This window comes from Eleutherodactylus coqui, chromosome 11 (genome assembly GCF_035609145.1).
Source record: "Eleutherodactylus coqui strain aEleCoq1 chromosome 11, aEleCoq1.hap1, whole genome shotgun sequence".
NCBI lineage: Eukaryota > Metazoa > Chordata > Amphibia > Anura > Eleutherodactylidae > Eleutherodactylus > Eleutherodactylus coqui.
In genome coordinates this window covers 89,139,217-89,160,922 of record NC_089847.1, presented here as the reverse complement: position 1 = coordinate 89,160,922, position 21,706 = coordinate 89,139,217, and positions in this window count along the sequence as shown.

Here is a 21,706-nt window from a genome sequence, read left to right as displayed (position 1 = left end):
TGGGAACAGACCTTTGGCTCGTACCTCAAGGGGTTTTTTTTGCATTTCTCTAGATCAACTCAGCCTAAAATTCACCATTGTTGATAACTAAAAATAAAATGTTCTTTCTCCCCTTATATCTTTGTGTCCGTGTCTTTATTTCCACTGGTTGTCGCTGTAGTTTTCCTATTAATGGGTCACGCACAATATGCTGTATTCTCGCACACCTAAGGTCCCCACAGATGTCTATGGGAGGGACGCAAATGCTCACAAATACGTGCTCAATGGGGCAATATGCTGCTCAATTCTGCTGAAAAAAGAACAAATCAGGAAATCATTAGGCTAAATAGCCTTTAAGAGTACAGTGGGGGTTGTGCCCCTCGCCCATGTGAACTGGACCCGTGAGCGCAAAAAGTACAGTAATGCACACAAAAACGCATTGTTCATGGAGCAAAGCATTGCACTTATGTAAGCACTTTTGCGCATACACTTGTGTGAAGGGGCCCTTCTATGTAAGCTGTTGGGTGTACTGGGAGTCCCACAACAGATATACGGCCACAGCGTGCTCACCGCTGCTATTAGTGTAGTACACACACAACTGAAGTGGAGTCCTCACCTGTATGAGGCGGACAGCTATAGGCACGACTTTATAATAAAGTGTAAGCTGTGTGTCCAGGCTGAGCTCTACAAGGAAACACATTGATGTGAATGGATGTTGCCATATTGGTATAAGTAGGTGATCAAAAGCCAGTGAAATGAAGTAGAAACCAAACTATTTAAGGCCGCCTGCACATGGTCAGACCCCGCACGCAGGATTACTGCAGTGGCATATGACCTAGTGCCCAGCCGGTGATCCCAGCATACCTCGCCCCCGGTCTTCTCCTCTGCTGCGAATGTGCTGGCCAGAGTGCCGGGGCACATGCACAATACAGAGGATGCCGCGCCGTGGCAATGGCGATGATGCGGCTCCAGCAAACATTCTACAATGATCATTGCAGAATGGCCACTGAACGGACAGCTTCCATTGACTCCAATGGAGAAACATAAACAGATAGTCAGGGAGGCGCTTCAACGCTACTCGCTCCTTTCCATGTATATCAAAAGTCTAGTCCTATCTGAAGATAAAGAGGATTTAATACGGGATGTTATACGACACATTGAAGGGTTTGAGGAAGAAGTGATTAGAAGGAAGAGCAAAAAATTATCACGGGATGCGATAGATTTTAAAAATAAAAAATTTTATCCCAAAGATTACAAAAGAACCAGGAGGAGAAATCCCCACCCCTCTGGTCACACAAATAACAACACAGACGAATATACGCACAGAAACAGATATCATACTAGGAATACAACATCAAATCAGAGACCACCTAGCCACAAACAAGGCCCCACCACCAAACGACAAAACTATCAACCACATGAGACACATGCATATAGACAAAGACATGCAAATACAAGAACATACAACCAAACCCAGAGACATCATCACATATACCATCAGAAAGAAAATATACAAATCCCATATCGCAATAACCATCCAAGAAACCAATATGAGAAACACCAACCTAAAGGATACTACCATTATAATCACTACAAGCAACGGCACTCTGGTAGTAAAGTAAGTAAAAACATCCCAGGGGTTGCAACACAAACCATCATTAGTTACATCAAAAGCCCAGACATGGGCCCCAGTAGGAACAATAGAGTCTCCTTTTGCCCCTCAGGAGCTCGATACTTGGATGAGAATGTCAATTCACTCATCACCATAGATTCCACCTTCTGCAGCACGGCAGAATGTACCCCGGCCCCAATTAGAACTTTTAATCAAAACAAACAGAATAGGGGAGAAACTAACAAGGACTATATGACATTTACCCCTGAGACAAATTCACAAACCACTGAAAATATGGCGGACTCCCCCACCGATATATTAGACCTATGTATCTCTAACACCAACAACTACGCACCGAGGGACAGGATGAACAATGAAAGGGAAAATCGGACTTTTTTAGACAAAGTTCCACCCCCTACCCCCGAGAATACAACATTGAATCTCCTTACCCAGGTGGACACTACGATACCAACAACTCCACCGATGATTATTACTCAGAATATAGGGACCGATCGAACAAACCGAATAAACGGAACATCCACGGCACGTTCAAGAATAAATCAATTCTATCAGCCAATCCAAAAACAACCCAAGACAACTCCTTTTCCATTATTAAAAAAAACAGGAGGAGAAACAGGAGGGGCAAGAGGGGCGGTCGAAATAGCAACAAGAACAAAAACCAGTGTGCAACAGAAGAAACGGTAACTCCAGAAGAAGCGAGAAAAAATAGAATATTTAACCTTTCCAAACATATATTAAAAAGGAAAGAAATGGAAGTTCTAGCCAAAGGCCTGTCCTTCAGCCCCATGACGTCATCCAATTTGTTTGAATTATTTGTTGACCTTAACTCTTTCATAAGAAAAATAACTCTGAATAGACACTACCACATACAAGATATAAAAGGTACAACTAAACCCACAGATCCAACGAAAGAATTGGAATTCAGGATGGATGACCCCATCACTACCCACCTTAAACCTATAAGCAGATTCTTCCCGATAGAATCGAAAGGTGAATATGTGGAACTTTTTTACCAGAAAGTTCTGAAAGAATTTAAAGATATAAATAGGAAAAAAATCACGACTCCAATGAACGATAATTTAACGAAGGAACAAAGAACAACACTTCGGCAGCTGGAGAAAAATGATAATATAGTCATCAGAAACGCCGACAAAGGGGGGGGGGCATAGTTATCATAGATTATGACCATTATCATGAGGAATCCATGAAAATACTCAATGATGAAGAATACTATGAAAAAATAAAGAAGGATCCAACTGATAGAATTAAAGCAGACTTCCAAAAATTACTAACAGAAGCTTATTCTGATAACTGTATTTCCAAACCAGAATTTAAATACATAATTGACACACCAGTGGGGATGCCTTACTTCTATCAAATACCCAAGATACACAAAGACATCAACAACCCCCCTGGACGCCCAATAATAGCGGGCATGCAAGCCATCACCAACCGTTTATCTGAATATTTGGACCTACAACTACAAAAGTATGTCAAGAATCTGCAATCATATACAAAAGACTCGGGGCACCTATTACAGGACGTCAAAGACATTCCATGGAAAGGAACATACCTGTGGTGCACAATGGACGTGGAATCTCTCTACACAAATATTGACCATATAAAAGGGGTAGAAGCCATTGATGAGACCCTAAGCAAAGATCCCCTCATGCCCACCAAACAAAAAGAATTCATTCTAAAAGCCATATCATTTATCTTGAAAAATAACTTCTTTTCATATAACGGCAATTTCTATAGGCAGACTAGGGGTACCGCGATGGGTACGATCTGTGCCCCTAGTTTCGCGAACTGTGTAATGGGGGTATTTGAAAAAAATCGATTCTCTAACCCTCGCATCATTATGTACAGACGGTATATAGATGATCTACTAATAATCTGGGAAGGAGAAGAAGAGGATTTAAGAACATACATACATGACCTCACAAAAAATGAATTTGGATTCAGATTCACATCTACTATCAATAAAGAAAGAATAGTGTTCCTGGACCTTGAATTAATAGCAGAGGGAGAAAGAATCATGACACGCACCAACTTCAAGCCTGTCGATACGAATAGTTACCTAGACTTTCGGAGCTGCCATCACAAAAAGTGGAAGCTCAATATCCCATATGGACAATTGCAAAGGATAAAAAGGAACTGTACAAACACGGATGAGTTTAAAAAGCAAGCTAAAATACTAAAAGAAAGATTCAGAAACAAAGGATACCCAAAAAGCCTCATTGACTCCGCGTATCAAAAAGCCTTGAAAAACAAAACAGGAGAAGATAAGGCAGAAAAACAGGAAGATCAATACAATAAAGATGAAGAAGAAAAAGAGAATGATGAAAAAAAGAATGACAAAGAAGACAACAAGAATCACTTTAGGTTGGCATTTATTACAAAATATAGTAGACAACATAACATAATCAAAGGAATTATCAATAAAAATTGGGCAATACTAAAAGAAGACCCTTTTCTGAAGAGCAAAATCCCAAACCACCCCATGTGTGTATTTAGAAAAAACAAAACTTTAAAAAATATTCTGGCACCATCTTGCCCCAAAAAAGAAAAAAAGGCAAATAAAAAGTCATATAAAACTAACAGAAACTTGACAGGGGTTTTCAAATGTGGCGAAAAGAAAAGCAAATGTTGTCTAAATATCACTAATAAATGCAAAGAAATAGAAATTAAAGATGGTGAACCTCTATCTATCAGACAATACCTCACATGCAAGACCATATCAGTGATTTATTTACTAGAATGCCCGTGTGGGCATAGGTATGTGGGCCGCACCATAAACTCCCTAAGGGAAAGGATAAATAAACATCGGAATAACATTAAAAATTGCTTTACAAAACACAGCATATCACGCCACTTTCTAAATTACCACAATAAAGACTTTAGACAACTGAAAGTTACACCACTAGAAACGATACACAGTAAGTCCATCCAGAAACTGCGCGAAAAGGAGATGTTCTGGATTTTTCAATTGGACACTTTAGTTCCCAATGGGCTAAATGAGGTATTGGAAAAAATCTGAACATTTCGTATATATACTTACTTTCATATTGTGTTGTAATTTCAATTTTTTGGTAATTTTTTGTATTTTTTGTACTTCACCGTCTATATACCATCTCATTCATGGTACTATCCTTGGATACAGCAATATTTCAATGTATAACATGTTACACATATATGTGTATATATATATATATATTTTTTCTAATATTTTAATATCTAAAAAATATTCTATTTTATTCCTACCAGCCGCTTTTTTATTATTATTCATCTACCAATGTACTATTATTTCCGCCAGACTCTACCTTAGCGGCCCTATTAACTTACATTGAGATATTGCATATATTAATCTAAAAATTATACTATTTTTCATTTGATATCAAATGTTTTTTAAAATTTTATTTATGCATCCATACACAATTATTATTGTATTGGTAGGCAGGTCATGCTCTGCTATATTTTATTTCAGATCAATGCTTTAATTAACTTTGTGTCTGTATATACCTTTTACACGCCACTATACATATGATTATACAATTATATCTCTCACTACTTACCTGTAGGACATCTGTAAACGGCACTTGTCTCCATGGCAACGCGGCACCATGTAATCTACGCTGGGTTAAAGACGATACTGACGTACCTACGTCACTACGCCATCCCACGGCGCCGGTCGCCATAGTTACACTCAACAATACATCGACAGACACCAGCGCACCATACGTCCTCACGTCACCGACGGCAGGACGTAACTCCGCGGCATGACGCTCTGACGCCGGTCGCCTTGGTTTCATATCAATAGGCACCAGCGCTACTAAGAGTCCTCACGTCCTCGGCGTCATGACGCACTCTGCGTCATGACGTCCGGCACCTCTATGCCGATAACTCACACCGGAGCCCATAATACACCTTATCCACCGCCTGCATCACACCCATACATGGTGTTATACAGCGGTATATACATAAAGCTATAAAGCTCTATGTATACATATAACTACTCGGGTCACGTGACCTCCGCATACCCGGAAGTAGTTTCAGTTTCGTTTTTCCACCGGCAACAACTATGCTGACGTGGCACACATGACGTGGAGGTCATGTGAGCTACTCACAACCGGTTACTCACCTAATTAACACCACTACATACATGTAAGTTCCTATATAAGTATGCATTGTTATGTTATGGTTTATGTACTTGATAAAGTCGCTTTTGCGCGACGAAACGCGTTGTACTTCATTAAATCTTTTAAACAATATTACATTGTCAACTCCAGTTGTTTGTTGAGACGGCGCAAGAGCTATTTTTCTTACTTTTTTCATCGCTATTGACTCCAATGGAAGCTGGCTGTGCATAGCCTGCACAAAAGCACAGCACGATGCAATTTCTTCCCCCTAAGCAGAAAATTGCAATAGATTTCTGCTCATGGGCAGGGAATAGCGTATTCCCATAGCATGCTTTGGGCTGGATTTGCTGCAGAATCTGAAGGCAGAATCCCGCTCCGGATTTCGCAATGCAAACCCTTCCGTGTGCAGGAGGCCTTACTGTTTCTTGTCTCTTCTGAAAGGAGCACGACAGGTTAATTTAAAACACAAAAAGGGCCGCGTCCTGGCAGCTCTAACATGGTGTCTAAACTGCAGCAGATTGCAGGAACTGAGCAGCTTGATATATCGTTTTATGTGGATGCAGTGCATGACTGTACATACAGGGGGAGCTGTCAATCACTAATAGCTCCACCCATTGGACTGTTCAGCTCAGAATAAGCGGAGATATAAATGAATAAAATACAAGTTCTACTGAATCTTTCCCCATAAAACTATTTATCAATCTGCTCAGCTCCCCCTGCTCTGTAACATGAAGCCGACAGTTAGGACCACAAGTTCATGCTAACAGATTTCCTTTGCCTTCCTACGGCTGGCCGATATACACTACCATTAATAAGCAATGAAGTAGCAGCATCAATGGTGTAGTAAAATAGAAAAAAGGGTTGCGACTGGGCCCCAGGGTGCGCTGACTTTGCCCTGTCGTTGATTGAATTCATCCTTACCAGGAACTATTTTTCCTTTGGGGCGATGTTCTTTGAGCAGTGACAGGGCACTGCCATGGGGTCCAATGGACCCACCTACGCTAATATATATATGAGCCTCTGTGAGGAAACGTATATATACACATCTGATTTCTGGCCTCAAGTGAGAGCATGGTTTTGCTACATTGATATCTTTGTGATATGGAGAGGCTATAGTGAAGAGCTGGCTCAATTCCACAATGATCTTAACTCCCATTATCAAGAACTTCAATTCACGCTAAATTCGTCTACCCATTGAATCCAATTCCTTGATACGTTGGTCAAGTTTGATGACGCTAAATTGACTACTGACCTTTTTGTCAAACCCACCGATAGGAACAATATCCTACATTATGAGAGCTTCCATCCGAAAAACACAATTAACTCCCTCCCATGGAGTCAACTCCTACGGGTGAGGAGAATTGCTGATGAGACTTTGGTAGACAGTAGGCTGGAGCAGATGGCACATCAATTCCTCCGGAGATGTTATCCAAGACCCCTGATTGATAAAGCTGTTGAGGGAGTTTGTGCCATCCAACAGGATGCACTATTGGTACCCAAAAATAAAACTAATAAGACCAAGAGGGTACCCTTCATTTCAACATATGGGATACATAGTGGGCAGGTCTCCTCTATTATTCATAAACACTGGCCATTGTTAACTAGAGGCCTTACTGCTGTACCTGATTTCCAAGAGAGACCAATGATGGCCTACAGAAGGCCCCCAATCTGCGTGACAAACTAGTTAGGGGGGTTATACCACAGGAGAAGCAAACACAACGTTTACTGGCATTGATGAAACCGGGCAATTTTCCCTGCCTAAACTGTGTGTGCTGTGGGAATCTTGTAAAGGGTGATAGTTTCTATCACCCTTACACAGTCAAAAATTTAAAATCCGGAAGAGGTATACTTGTACTTCTACATATGTTATATACTTAATTACCTGTCCCTGTGGGTTAGGATATGTGGGGGAAACCACACTTGAGGCAAGAAGCCGCATGATAAAACACAAGAGCACTATACGTACGAAGTGTTTAGATCTCCCTATCCCTAAACACTTTCACGAAAAACAACACAGCATTAACCAATTCCGGTTCAGAATTATAGATGATGTCCCACCCCTGGCCTGAGGGGGTGATCGAGAAGCTCTTCTTAAAAAGAAAGAACTCCAGTGGATCCACACCCTAAATACCTTACATCCATGTGGCTTAAATATGGAATATGTATTTGCCCCGTTTATCTGAATTCTCTCTTTTCTTATGTATATGGATTGCCTGTTCTTAATGTTTTTTGTTTTTTCTTGTTTTTAGATACTTTTTCCTGGCTCCGTTGTTGGTCACCTCCATGTCCGTGTTGTCTCCCTTGGATTCTTGCTTATGTGATGATTTTTTCTTGTGTCATATAGCCCTGGTCATTTATCAGTCACTTCAATTTTTTTTATTAAATTTGCAATACTCAATAAAAGCATTGTTCACACTATTAGTTCACGGTATTTTTTACGGCGTCGATTTTTTTTTCTGTTTTTTGGTTTTACGTTTTGGGATGCTTATACCTCTTTCTTCTACCGCTTTGCCGTTTCATTGTCTTTTTTTCTTTTTCCTCCTCTCTGTTTTTCCTCTTTTCCTTCTCCTTCTCCCTTTCCCACACATGCTTCTCTTTTGTCCACACGCATCTTTTGTTATTCTCCCTCCCCTTGTCTTATTATTTATTAGAGATGAGCGAACGTACTCGTAATGAGTACTTACGCACCCGAGTACCGCCATTTTCGAGTACTTCAGTACTCGCGCGTAAAGATTCGGGGGGCGCCGGGGGGCGGGGAGAGGCGCGGCGGTGCGGGGGGTAGCAGCGGGGAACAGGGGGGAGCCCTCTCTCTCTCCCTCTCCCCCCCACTCCCCGCTGCAACCCCCGCGCCGCCACGGCGCCCCCCGAATTTTTTCGCCCGAGTACGGAAGTACTCCAAAATCGCGGTACTCGGACGAAAAAGGGGCGGGGCTGAGCACGTTCGCTCATCTCTATTATTTATATTTTATTTTTCATTTTTTATTTCTTTTTTCATTCTTTTCATTTTTTTCTTTGCATTTATTTTTATTTTTCATTTTTTATTCTCTTTGGTACCTTTGTTTTTCTATCTCCGTCACTGTTCTTTTTTATTTTTTTCCTGCTCCATTTATTCTTTTTTATTTTCATTAGTTTTCACCTATTGTTATTTTTTATTGTTTGTTTTTTAGTATCTTATTTTTTTAGCTTTTATTTCTTATTTCTTTTTTATTTTTTATCCTTTTCACCCTATTTCATTTATTTCTGGCTTTTCTTTCTCGGCGATATTTTTTTGTGCACATCTCACTGTTTATTTTCACATTCTTTGTTGTCCAGCTCTTTCCTTATATTCACTTTCTCACACACAATACATTACTACAGTCTTTGGTTGGCAGTTACTATATTGAGGGGTTGAGCTCGGCGCCATCTTGTGGTTGGCCAGTAAGCTCCCTCTATTAGTGCCTTTTAGCATTATAGCACGGACGTCTTCCGTTTATCTGTGCCATCATTTGGCTGACTAAAGATGGTCCATGCCCCTGACGTCACGGTTTGTAATTGGCGCATTTGTAATTAGCAGGTGACGTTATTTTGAGGCTGTCCATTGCGTCTTTATTACATTTTTTCCATTCACTTTGTGTAATGTCTTGCATCTCTCCCTTTAGTCTCTGTGGTATTCTCACTCGTTTCACTTTTATTCTGGCTACTTATTTTTTCCTATACACTATATATTTATTCAGTCTGTGGTTGGCAGTTCCTATATTGAGATGTGGAGCTCGGCGCCATCTTGTGGTTGGCCGGTAAACTCCCTCTACCAGTGCTTTAGACCATGATAACACTGACGTCCTCTTCCTGCCTGCACCATATTTTGGCTGGCTTTGACGTTCTGTGCCTCTGACGCTGTGGTTGGCGCGTTGCACATGCGCATTGAGCCGATGACGTGAGACTGACGTCACCTGGTGCTCTGCGCACGCGCGGTCTCATTCTGGAGACGCTGTTTACAGCATGTATGTCTGGAGTTGCCCAACATATGGAGTCCTTGCAGATATTAATGTATTCATGTTTCTCTGTTATAACATGCATTTTCTATGTGTGCTAATTACCTCCCTTTGGAGGTGTGTCCTATTACCCTGTTATGTCAGTTGCTATTTAAACCCTGTATGTAGGGCAATGTATTAGGCTTGATAAAGACTCACCTAGTCGAAAAATCGCCATTTTTATGGAGCAATAAATCTTTTTTCTATTTTACTACACCATTGATGATGCTACTTCATTGCTAATTACTGGATTAACTTGGGACTGGAGATCCATGGTCCTATAGGTGGCTTTGCATTTCCCTGTGTTGGAACCTCTGCATATGTTTTGCATTATAAAGGTGTGCTGCGGGACTTTGCACTTGCAACTTGATATACACTACCATGTGATGCATGGGCTCCGTGTATATCCCCCTCACCGGCTCACCTCCTCTCTCCTCCCCTCCGGCTGTTTGCAATGGGAGGGGGCAGACCTTAGCTCTGCCCCACCTTGCCCACTCCTATTGCAAAGAGCCAGAGAGGAGGAGAGAAGGGGGAGGGAGTTAAGCAGTCACACTGCTAAATTCCCTCTCACCTCCTTTTTCTGCCTGCTGTCATTGGCTACCATAGAAGTCAGGCCAGGAAGATCTTTCCTGCTTGGTGTAAAAACACCCAGCCTTTTATGTCGTGGGAATATGCCTGTGTGATTTATTGCATTGGAATCCAAATCATCAGATGGTAGCGTATATCGGCTCGCTGTGAAAACGCTGCTCAATATACAATCGTGTGAATAGGCCCCGATCTATAGGATAGGAAATAAGTGATTGATCTGGGTCCAACTAGTGGACTCCCACTGATCACGAGAGCAGAGGCCTCCTTACCCCCCTCCCTGTATGAAAGGTGGGGGTCATCAAGCCTGTGCGCTGCTGCTTAATTCATTTCTATAGAACTAGTGCAGATAGCCATGCATTGTAAAATCATGTGAGCTCCTATATTGTTATATCAGTTTGCTTTATTTTGAGGAAATTGCCCTTAAAATATTAATGTCCTTCTTGCATTATTCCCAAAGTACAATGAAACACAAAGTGCAAAAATATTCTACAATTCCACAAGTCAAACCAAGGAATCCATTAGTGTTATCTGCCCGTATATTTACCTTTAGTCTGCATACATTCACCATGCTGCAGAATATGTTGGTGCTCTGGAAGTAATAGGAAATACACTAAATACATGAGAATCGCCTTAAAGGGATTCTGTCAGCAAAAGCCCTTTTTTACCTGAGCTCTGCATCCTGCCCTGCGTCCTGCTCTGCATTCTGCCCTGCGTCCCTGTACATTCTAACCCGTGGAAAGAAAACATTTAAGAAAAAAAGTAAATGTACCTAATTCCATTGCATTTCTTCCCTCCCTTGTTTACATGCGCGTGAGGGGTCAACTCCCATCGGCACCTGCGCGCTGACGCCAGGACTGCTCTGTAATATGAAGCAGAGTCCACGGCCAGTGCACAAGCGCGTCAGGAAAGGGGGACGCAAGCGCACTCGCCGTTGACTCTCCAGGATGTCACAGGTTAGACTCGGCCAGGGCAGTGATTGGGCGACGCGTCACTTGTAACACATTGCCCACTGACCCGGGCGGCAGTACTTCCCGTCCGGCAGTGTTTGAAGCAGTGGCGAAAGCTGGAACTTTGCCAGCTTCTGCTTTTTGGTAGAAAGGCTGCTGGAGGGACAGGAGAAGAGCAGGAGGTTCCTGGTGAACGGCCCGGTAAGGGCGTCTACCCACTAGTGATATTTTGTCTTGCGATGAAAGAGCCTCGGAACACAGAGAAAACTCTGCAATATCGCTCATTGCTTTCAATGGGGCTGGTGGCAGCAGCGCCGGCCCTATTGAAAATATAGGTAGTACATTGCGGACTTCTGTCACAGCTGTGACAGATTTGGCAGAGGATTCCTTAAAGGGGTTGTCCCGCGGCAGCAAGTGGGTCTATACACTTCTGTATGGCCATATTAATGCACTTTGTAATGTACATTGTGCATTAATTATGAGCCATACAGAAGTTATCAAAAGTTTTATACTTACCTGCTCCGTTGCTGGCGTCCTCGTCTCCATGGTGCCGACTAATTTTCGGCCTCCGATGGCCAAATTAGCCGCGCTTGCGCAGTCCGGGTCTTCTGCTGTCTTCAATGGGGCCGCTCGTGCAGAATGCCGGCTCCGTGTAGCTCCGCCCCGTCACGTGCCGATTCCAGCCAATCAGGAGGCTGGAATCGGCAATGGACCGCACAGAAGAGCTGCGGTCCACGGAGGGAGCAGACCCCGGCGGCCATCTTCAGCAGGTGAGTATGAAGACGCCGGACCGCCGGGATTCAGGTAAGCACTCTCCGGTTTGTTTTTCTTTAACCCCTGCATCAGGGTTGTCTCGCGCCGAACGGGGGGGGGGGGGGGGGGGGTTAAAAAAAAAAAACCCGTTTCGGCGCGGGACAACCCCTTTAATTCCCTTGGGGACCGCAGGGATGAAGGAATCCTCTGCCACAGCTGTGGCAGAAGTCCGTGATGCTATCCCATTGCTTTTAATAGGGACAACACTGCTGCGGCATGAATTCAATGAATGGCTAAGCGCTGCCTGTGATTGGCTGAGCGCTGTGACCAATCAGAGGTAGTGCTCAGCTGTCATTCAATGGCTGATGCTGCCTGTGATTGACGGAGCGCTCAGCCAATGAGACCAGCGCTTTCTGGGGGCAGTGATTTTTCAATCCCTGGATGGCTCCTCTAGGTGAGTATAATTTTTTAAAAACTTTTTTTACAGCTAGGGATGATTTTCAGGGAAGGGCTTATATTTCAAGCCCTCCCCAAAAATCATTGCTACAGCGGTTGAAAGCAATGGGATAACATCAACGACTTGTGGCAAAGGATTCCTTCATCCATGCGGTCCCCACGGGAATGAAGGAATCCTCTGCCATAGCTGTCACAGTTGTCACAGTTGTGGCAGAAGTCCGCGATGTACTCCCTATGTTTTCAATGGGGCTGGCCCTGCTGCCGCCGACTCCATTGAAAACACTGAGTAATATCGCAGATTTTTTCTCTGCTCTGTGAGGCTTGAAAGTAAAAATCACAAATGAGTATGAACCCATTGAAAATCATTGGTTTCATAGTCATCGCTCTCGCATTGCAAGAAAAAATATTGCTAGTGGGTAGGCACCTCAAGGCACAGGTGAGTACAGATTTTGTTTTTTGCTGACAGAGCCTCTTTAAGTGCAAGACCACATAAAGCACTAGGACATCATTACACAAAATGCAACTCCTCAACCTACTCCTAGGTGGAGTCTGCTGTGTTTGAGGGTAGCCTTCCTTTAACCCATAATGGCACAAAAGTTTAGGGTAAGAGCTGTCAACCACCCTTCTGTCAACATATCGTACTGTGGAGAATTTGTGATATGGTGCTGTCTTCGAGATACTAGCAAGAGATCGCTTCTGGTTCTGAAACTGTGCAACCATTGAAGGGGTTTTTCCAAGTGTGATGAATGGGGTCCACCGCTCAGAACCCTGGTGGACCAGCTGTTCACTGGGCCAGCTGTCAGCCTGTCTTGCAGGCACAGCTCCTATTGATGTGAATAGAAACTGTAGATAGGTCAACAATTTTTAAGGCCTGGAAAACTCCATAAATGTGGAAGTTTACCACCAAATGTAAATGCAACCATTAAAGGGAATCTGTCACCATGTTTATGCTGCCATCTTTGAGGAGAGCATAAGTAAAGATGCAGCGACTAATGCACAAGACACACCACTGAGGAGATGGCAGGGTACATGTCAGGGATGTCATAGTGGCACTACCAACCTCTCCCCTGAGGGACAGTGGTTACCTGAATAAATAGTGTAGTGGACTGGAAAAATCTTGTCACAGGGGACCCCACCATTCCTTACTCCTTGGATAAACTACGGGAAAAAATAAGGGAGTCCACACACAGTTAACTTGAAAAACTCAGTTGCAGGGAAGGTCAACAACTGGAACTTTACTTGCAGATAGATTATCGGGATACAGTCTCACAATTCTTTGTGGGAATTTTTTACACACCAGTGCAGGAAGAACAAAGATGGAGGTCAGGGAGGCTGACACAGGATGACACCGGGCCAAGTTATCTGTATTACTCTGCTCCTGAACACATACTCCAGAGGAACACAAAACACTTCACTGACAATCACTTGCTGACGGTTTCAGGACATTGCACGGCGGAACCTTTTTCTCTTTGCTCTCTCTTTCTTAAGGTAGGAATCCTGGCATTAGACCACTAGGGAAACCTCTCTTTCTCTTCCATACTTTACCACATAAGGGTTGAAGGTACTCCCATGTGGCCAGCACTCTCACTCCACACCCAACCATTGAAGAAAAATAGAACTCTCTCTCGCCCTTTGCACTCACATATATAACTTTCATACTCACGCTGTAAGGACTGTGGATGTGGAACCACTGTGTCAACCTACCGGGTAGGTGAAGATCCGATCCAGCCCGGCTGACAGCCAACCCCAGCGTGGGAGGTAAGATACCAGATGAACGACCCCATATATAGATGGAAGGTATCTTGCCCTGAATGATAACCAGGAGAGGGAAATCCCTGCCTATAAGCGAAGCACTCGTCCAGATAAGAACGACCCCACAGTCTTCCTCTAGGTGCTGATTTAACCTGGCAGGCCAATAGATAGATAGAATGAAAATTTGTGTATATTTATTAAAAGCGCCAAAATTGGGAAATTGCACACTTGTAGAGCTCTTGAGTGGCTAAAACGACGGAGAACCCTTACAAATAACTTTATTTTCAAAACTACTGGAAAGAAGAAAAAGAACTCCACACTCCTTGTGGATAGGACTGAAAGGATCATTCAATAATAGAGATGAGAGAGCATACTCGCTAAGGGCAATTGCTCGAGCGAGCATTGCCCTTAGTGAGTACCTGCCTGCTCAAGACAAAAGGTTCGGGTGGCGGCGCGGGGGAGCGGTGAGTAGCGGCAGTCAGCAAAACTTTCGATACCTACTTTGTGATGTTGGAATTAAAATCTTATGCTGCAAATGCAAAGTTGATTAACTAACTAAATTTAAATAATTTATCCATTATAAAATTAATTAATGAATGGCTAAGGGCTGGCTGCCTGTGATTGGCTGAGCAATGTTACCAATCACAGGCAGCGCTCAGCTGTCAATCAATGCCTGAGTGCTCAGCCAATGACACCAGCGATTACTCGAGGCGGGGATTTTTAAACACAGAAGACGACTGCTGGGGCTGGAGAGAAGAGCCGGACGGCTCTTCCAGGTGAGTATATATATATATATATATATATATATATTTTTTTTTTTTTACCTTTTTATAGCTAGTGATGATTTACAGGGAAGGGCTTATATTTCAAGCCTTTCCCCAAAAATCATCACTGCAAGGGTTGCCTACAATCCAATGCTTTCAATGGGGCCGCAGCAGTGCCAGCCCCATTGAAAGAAATGGGCTGGCATCATGGACTTCTGCCACAGCTGTGACAGAGGATTCCTTCATCCTACACTAATATAACTATGTCACAGGAGGGAAAATATAAAAACAATCACAGAAAATGGCCATATACTTACTGACTAAGGAGGGCAGATAACCGCATCCCCTCAACGTGCAGGTAGCAAACTACCAAATGAGGGAGCAAATTATTTCACCTTCTGTGACGTATTTATATTAGTGTAGGGACTCACTATAAGCAAGTAACCTTGAGGTGGTTAGTGAGCTGATGTATCTTGGCCAAAATCCAACCAATGCCTTGCATTTATTATCTATTATTCACATGTAACATAGTAACATACCGTAATATGTAAGGCCGAATGAAGGCAATGGCCATCTAGTTCAGCGTATTAATCCTCCCATGTTGTTGATCCAGAGGAAGGCAAAAACCCCAAGAGGCAGGAGCCAATTAGCCCTTTTGAGGGAAAATTCCTTCCCGACTCCCTAATGGCCATCAGACTAATCCCTGGATCAACCCCTAATAGTTCCTACCTGCCTGTATACCCAGATTAACAATTAACCTAAGATTTATATCCTGTAATATCCTTCCTCTCCAGAAAGACATCAAGTCCCCTTGTAAAGTCCTCTATGGATTTTGCCATCACCACTTCCTTAGGCAGAGAGTTTTGCAGTCTCACTGCTCTTACAGAAAAGAACACTTTTCTGTGTTGGCGATGAAACCTGCTTTCTTCTAGATGTAGCGGATGCCCTCTTGTTACAGTCGCAGTCCTGGGTATAAACAGATCATGGGAGAGATCCCTGAATTGTCCCCTCATGTATTTATACATAGTTATTTGATCACCCATTAGCCATCTTTTTTCCAGGGTGAATAATCCCAATTTTGATAGCCTCTCAGGGTATTCCAGTCCTCTCATTCCATGTATTAGTTTAGTTGCCCTTCTTTGAACCCTCTCAAGCACTGTAACATCTTTCCAGAGCACCGGTGTCCAGAACTGTACGCAGTATTCCATGTGAGGCCTGACAAGTGCCTTATGTAGTGGGAGGATAATGTAGTGTGGCTTTAAAATGCCAGGGGGAGCCCAGGGTGGCAGAACCAATGTAGTTCACTTTTTGAGGTGCAGGGCAACCCGCCAAACTATTATGGCATCATTAGTAGGTTGCTGGTCTGCATGGTGAACTACATGTATCAGAAGGTCTGCCACTTTGTATCTACTCTGTGTGGGAGTATAGAACAAGCAGCTACCCCCCTCTATATTAAGAGGCTGCGTGAGTGGCTGTTTCATCGGTGTCCCCCACAGGTGTAATTAGCTCCCTCATTTGGTAGTTTGGTACCTGCATGTTGAGGAGATGCAGTTATCTGCCCTCCTTGGTCAGTAAGTATATGGCCATTTTCTGTGAATTTTTATATTTCCCCTTCTGTGACATATTTCTGCCTTTGTAAGGTGCAACCTGTCTTTAGCATGGAGTCCATCGTAGAGGTAATTCACTCCATGGTCTAGAAATCCCAATGCTTGCTGACGGCACCATCGACGTAGCCAGTTGATCACCTCTAGAATCCTGTTCCATCACCTTATTCTATGGTCATCCAATGGGAGGATGGATGAGAAGACTACCTGTGCTCCTAGTTCCTTCACTTTTCTGAGGTCTTCAAAGCCTCTGTAGATAGTTGCAAGGTCCTTTTTTGCAGCGTCATTTGTCGCTACATGTATTAGTAGGAATGGGTAATGGTCTGCAAAACTGAAGAGTTTTGACAGCCTATCAGACACATCTTTGATTTGTGCACCTGGAAGACAGCACACCTCTCGTGAGGTTATGTCAGGTCTGCAGACAGCGGGAATCCCCACAGCCACGACTCTCCTTTTCTTCTTTACAACAACACTTATTTTTCCCATCCAAGAGGATTCTGAGTGCTAACTATTCTATTCTTCGTGGGTAGAGTCATTTCTAGAGATGAGCGAACGTACTCGTCCGAGCTTGATACTCGTTCGAGTATTAGCGTGTTCGAGATGCTCGTTACTCGTAACGAGTACCACGCGATGTTCGAGTTACTTTCAGTTTCCTCTCTGAGACGTTAGCGCGCTTTTCTGGCCAATTGAAAGACAGGGAAGGCATTACAACTTCCCCCTGCGTCGTTCAAGCCCTATACCACCCCCTTGCTGTGAGTGGCTGGGGAGATCAGGTGTCACCCGAGTATAAAAATCGGCCCCTCCCGCGGCTCGCCTCAGATGCGTTGTGAGATAGCTGAGGGACAGTGCTATAGTGTTGGAGCTGCTGTAGGGAGAGCGTTAGGAGTTAGTGTAGGCTTCAAGAACCCCAACGGTCCTTCTTAGGGCCACATCTAACAGTGTGCAGTAGTGTGGAGGCTGCTTTTAGCAGTGTTGCACATTTTTTTTTTTTTGCTATATCGGCCGTGCAGAGCATTGTGCCCTGCAGTAATACTACAGGGACAGAAGTAGTGGTTAGGCAGGGAGAGTGTTAGGAGTTAGTGTAGGCTTCAAGAACCCCAACGGTCCTTCTTAGGGCCACATCTAACAGTGTGCAGTAGTGTGGAGGCTGCTTTTAGCAGTGTTGCACTTTTTTTTTTTTTTGCTATATCGGCCGTGCAGAGCATTGCGCCCTGCAGTAATACTACAGGGACAGAATTGTGTAGGCAGGGCCAGAAGACATATATTATAGATTGAATATACGCAGTGGTCCTTGTGAAAAAAAAGGTTAGAAAAAAATCTATTTGGCCTGCCTGTCACTCTGCTCAGTGTTCTGGGTCCGTGTGTGCTGGGGGTAAAATTTCTCCAAATAAATACGCAGCCAGCTAAGTGTTACAGCAGGCTTGCGCAAAATTATTTCCTGCCTCTGAAATCACCGCTGTGTTGCACTTAATAACAGACAGTGCAACACTGCAGTTCCGTCACACACATCAGGGACAGAATTGTGTAGGCAGGGCCAGAAGACATCTTATAGATTGAATATACGCAGTGGTCCTTGTGCAAAAAAAGATTAGAAAAAAATCTATTTGGCCTGCCTGTCACTCTGCTCAGTGTTGTGGGTCCGTGTGTGCTGGGGGTAAAATTTCTCCAAATAAATACGCAGCCAGCTAAGTGTTACAGCAGGCTTGCGCAAAATTATTTCCTGGCTCTGAAATCACCGCTCTGTTGCACTTAATAACAGACAGTGCAACACTGCAGTTCCGTCACACACATCAGGGACAGAATTGCGTAGGCAGGGCCAGAAGACATATATAGATTGAATATACGCAGTGGTCCTTGTGCAAAAAAAGATTAGAAAAAAATCTATTTGGCCTGCCTGTCACTCTGCTCAGTGTTGTGGGTCTGTGTGTGCTGGGGGTAAAATTTCTCCAAATAAATACGCAGCCAGCTAAGTGTTACAGCAGGCTTGCGCAAAATTATTTCCTGGCGTTCCATAAGCGAACTCAGCCTCAAACCACAGGTCAATAAGCGTCACATTTAATTACAGTGTTGTGTTTCTGCATTCCTGGTAATACAGCATGCTGAGGGGTAGGGGTAGGCCTAGAGGACGTGGGCGCGGCCGAGGACGCGGAGGCCCTAGTCCGGGTGTGGGTACAGGCCGAGCTCCTGATCCTGGTGTAGCGCAGCCGACTGCTGCGGGATTAGGAGAGAGGCACGTTTCTGGCGTCCCCACATTCATAGCACATTTAATGGGTCCACGCGGTAGGCCCTTATTAGAAAATGAGCAGTGTGAGCAGGTCCTGTCGTGGATGGCAGAAAGTGCTTCCAGCAACCTATCGTCCACCCAGAGTTCTGCGCCGTCCAATGCTGCAACTCAGAATCCTCTGGCTGCTGCTCCTCCTTCCTCCCAGCCTCCTCACTCCATGAAAATGAGACATTCTGAGGAGCGGGCAGACTCCCAGGAACTGTTCTCGGGCCCCTGCTCAGATTGGGCAGCAGTGGTTCCTCTCCCACCAGAGGAGTTTATCATGACTGATGCCCAACCATCGTTGGGGATGAGGCTGGGGACTTCCGGCAACTGTCTCAAGACCTTTCAGTGGGTGAGGAGGCCGATGACGATGAGACACAGTTATCTATTAGTGAGGTAGTAGTAAGGGCATTAAGTCCGAGGGAGGAGCGCACCGAGGATTCTGAGAAGAGCAGCAGGACGATGAGGTGACTGACCCCACCTGGTTTGCTACGCCTACTGAGGACAGGTCTTCAGAGGGGGAGGCAAGGGCAGCAGCAGGGCAGGTTGCAAGAGGCAGTGCGGTGGCCAGGGGTAGAGGCAGGGCCAGACCGAATAATCCACCAACTGTTTCACAAAGCGCCCCCTCGCGCCATGCCACCCTGCAGAGGCCGAGGTGCTCAAAGGTCTGGCAGTTTTTCACTGAGAGTGCAGACGACCGACGAACAGTGGTGTGCAACCTTTGTCGCGCCAAGATCAGCCGGGGAGCCACCACCACCAGCCTCACCACCACCAGCATGCGCAGACATATGATGGCCAAGCACCCCACAAGGTGGGACGAAGGCCGTTCAACGCCTCCGGTTTGCACCGCTGCCTCTCCCCCTGTGCCCCAACCTGCCACTGAGATCCAACCCCGCTCTGAGGACACAGGCACTACCGTCTCCTGGCCTGCACCCACACCCTCACCTCCGCTGTCCTCGGCCCCATCCACCAATGTCTCTCAGCGCACCGTCCAGCCGTCGCTAGCGCAAGTGTTTGAACGCAAGCGCAAGTACGCCGCCACGCACCCGCACGCTCAAGCGTTAAACGTGCACATAGCAAAATTTATCAGCCAGGAGATGCTGCCGTATAGGGTTGTGGAAACGGTGTCCTTCAAAAGCTATGATGGCGGCGGCGGCCCCGCGCTACTCAGTTCCCAATCGCCACTACTTTTCCCGATGTGCCGTCCCAGCCCTGCACGACCACGTCTCCCGCAACATTGTACGCGCCCTCACCAACGCGGTTACTGCCAAGGTCCACTTAACAACGGACACGTGGACAAGCACAGGCGGGCAGGGCCACTATATCTCCCTGACGGCACATTGGGTGAATTTAGTGGAGGCTGGGACCGAGTCAGAGCCTGGGACCGCTCACGTCCTACCCACTCCCAGAATTGCGGGCCACAGCTCGGTGGTGGTATCTGCGGCGGTGTATGCTTCCTCCACTAAACCACCCTCCTCCTCCTCCTCCGCAACCTCTGTCTCGCAATCAAGATGTGTCAGCAGCAGCACGTCGCCAGCAGTCGGTGTCGCGCGGCGTGGCAGCACAGCGGTGGGCAAGCGTCAGCAGGCCGTGCTGAAACTACTCAGCTTAGGAGATAAGAGGCACACGGCCCACGAACTGCTGCAGGGTTTGACAGAGCAGACCGACCGCTGGCTTGCGCCGCTGAGCCTCCAACCGGGCATGGTCGTGTGTGACAACGGCCGTAACCTGGTGGCGGCTCTGCAGCTCGGCAGCCTCACGCACGTGCCATGCCTGGCCCAGGTCTTTAATTTGGTGGTGCAGCGCTTTCTGAAAAGCTACCCTCGCTTGTCAGACCTGCTCGGAAAGGTGAGCCGGCTCTGCGCACATTTCCGCAAGTCCCACATGGACGCTGCCACCCTGCGCACCCTGCAACATCGGTTTAATCTGCCAGTGCACCGACTGCTGTGCGACGTGCCCACACGGTGGAACTCTACGCTCCACATGTTGGCCAGGCTCTATGAGCAGCGTAGAGCTATAGTGGAATACCAACTCCAACATGGGCGGCGCAGTGGGAGTCAGCCTCCTCAATTCTTTTCAGAAGAGTGGGCCTGGTTGGCAGACATCTGCCAGGTCCTTGGAAACTTTGAGGAGTCTACCCAGGTGGTGAGTGGCGATGCTGCAATCATTAGCGTCACCATTCCTCTGCTATGCCTCTTGAGAAGTTCCCTGCAAAGCATAAAAGCAGACGCTTTGCATTCGGAAACAGAGCCGGGGGAAGACAGTATGTCGCTGGATAGTCAGAGCACCCTCCTGTCTATATCTCAGCGCGGTGAGGAGGAGGAGGAGGAGGAGGGGGGAGGAGGAGGAAGATTAGGAGGAGGGGGAAGACACAGCTTGGCCCACTGGTGAGGGTAGACATGCTGGTGGCCTGTCATCCTTTCAGCGTGTATTGCCTGAGGAGGAGGAGGAGGAGGATCCTGAAAGTGATCTTCCTAGTGAGGACAGCCATGTGTTGCGTACAGGTACCCTGGCACACATGGCTGACTTCATGTTAGGATGCCTTTCTCGTGACCCTCGCGTTACACGCATTCTGGCCACTACGGATTACTGTGTGTACACACTGCTCGACCCACGGTATAAGGAGAACCTTTCCACTCTCATACCCGAAGAGGAAAGGGGTTCGAGAGTGTTGCTATACCACAGGACCCTGGCGGACAAACTGATGGTAAAATTCCCATACGACAGCGGTAGTGGCCGAAGGCGCAGTTCTGAGGGCCAGGTAGCAGGGGAGGCGCGGAGATCAGGCAGGATGTACAGCACAGGCAGGCCAACA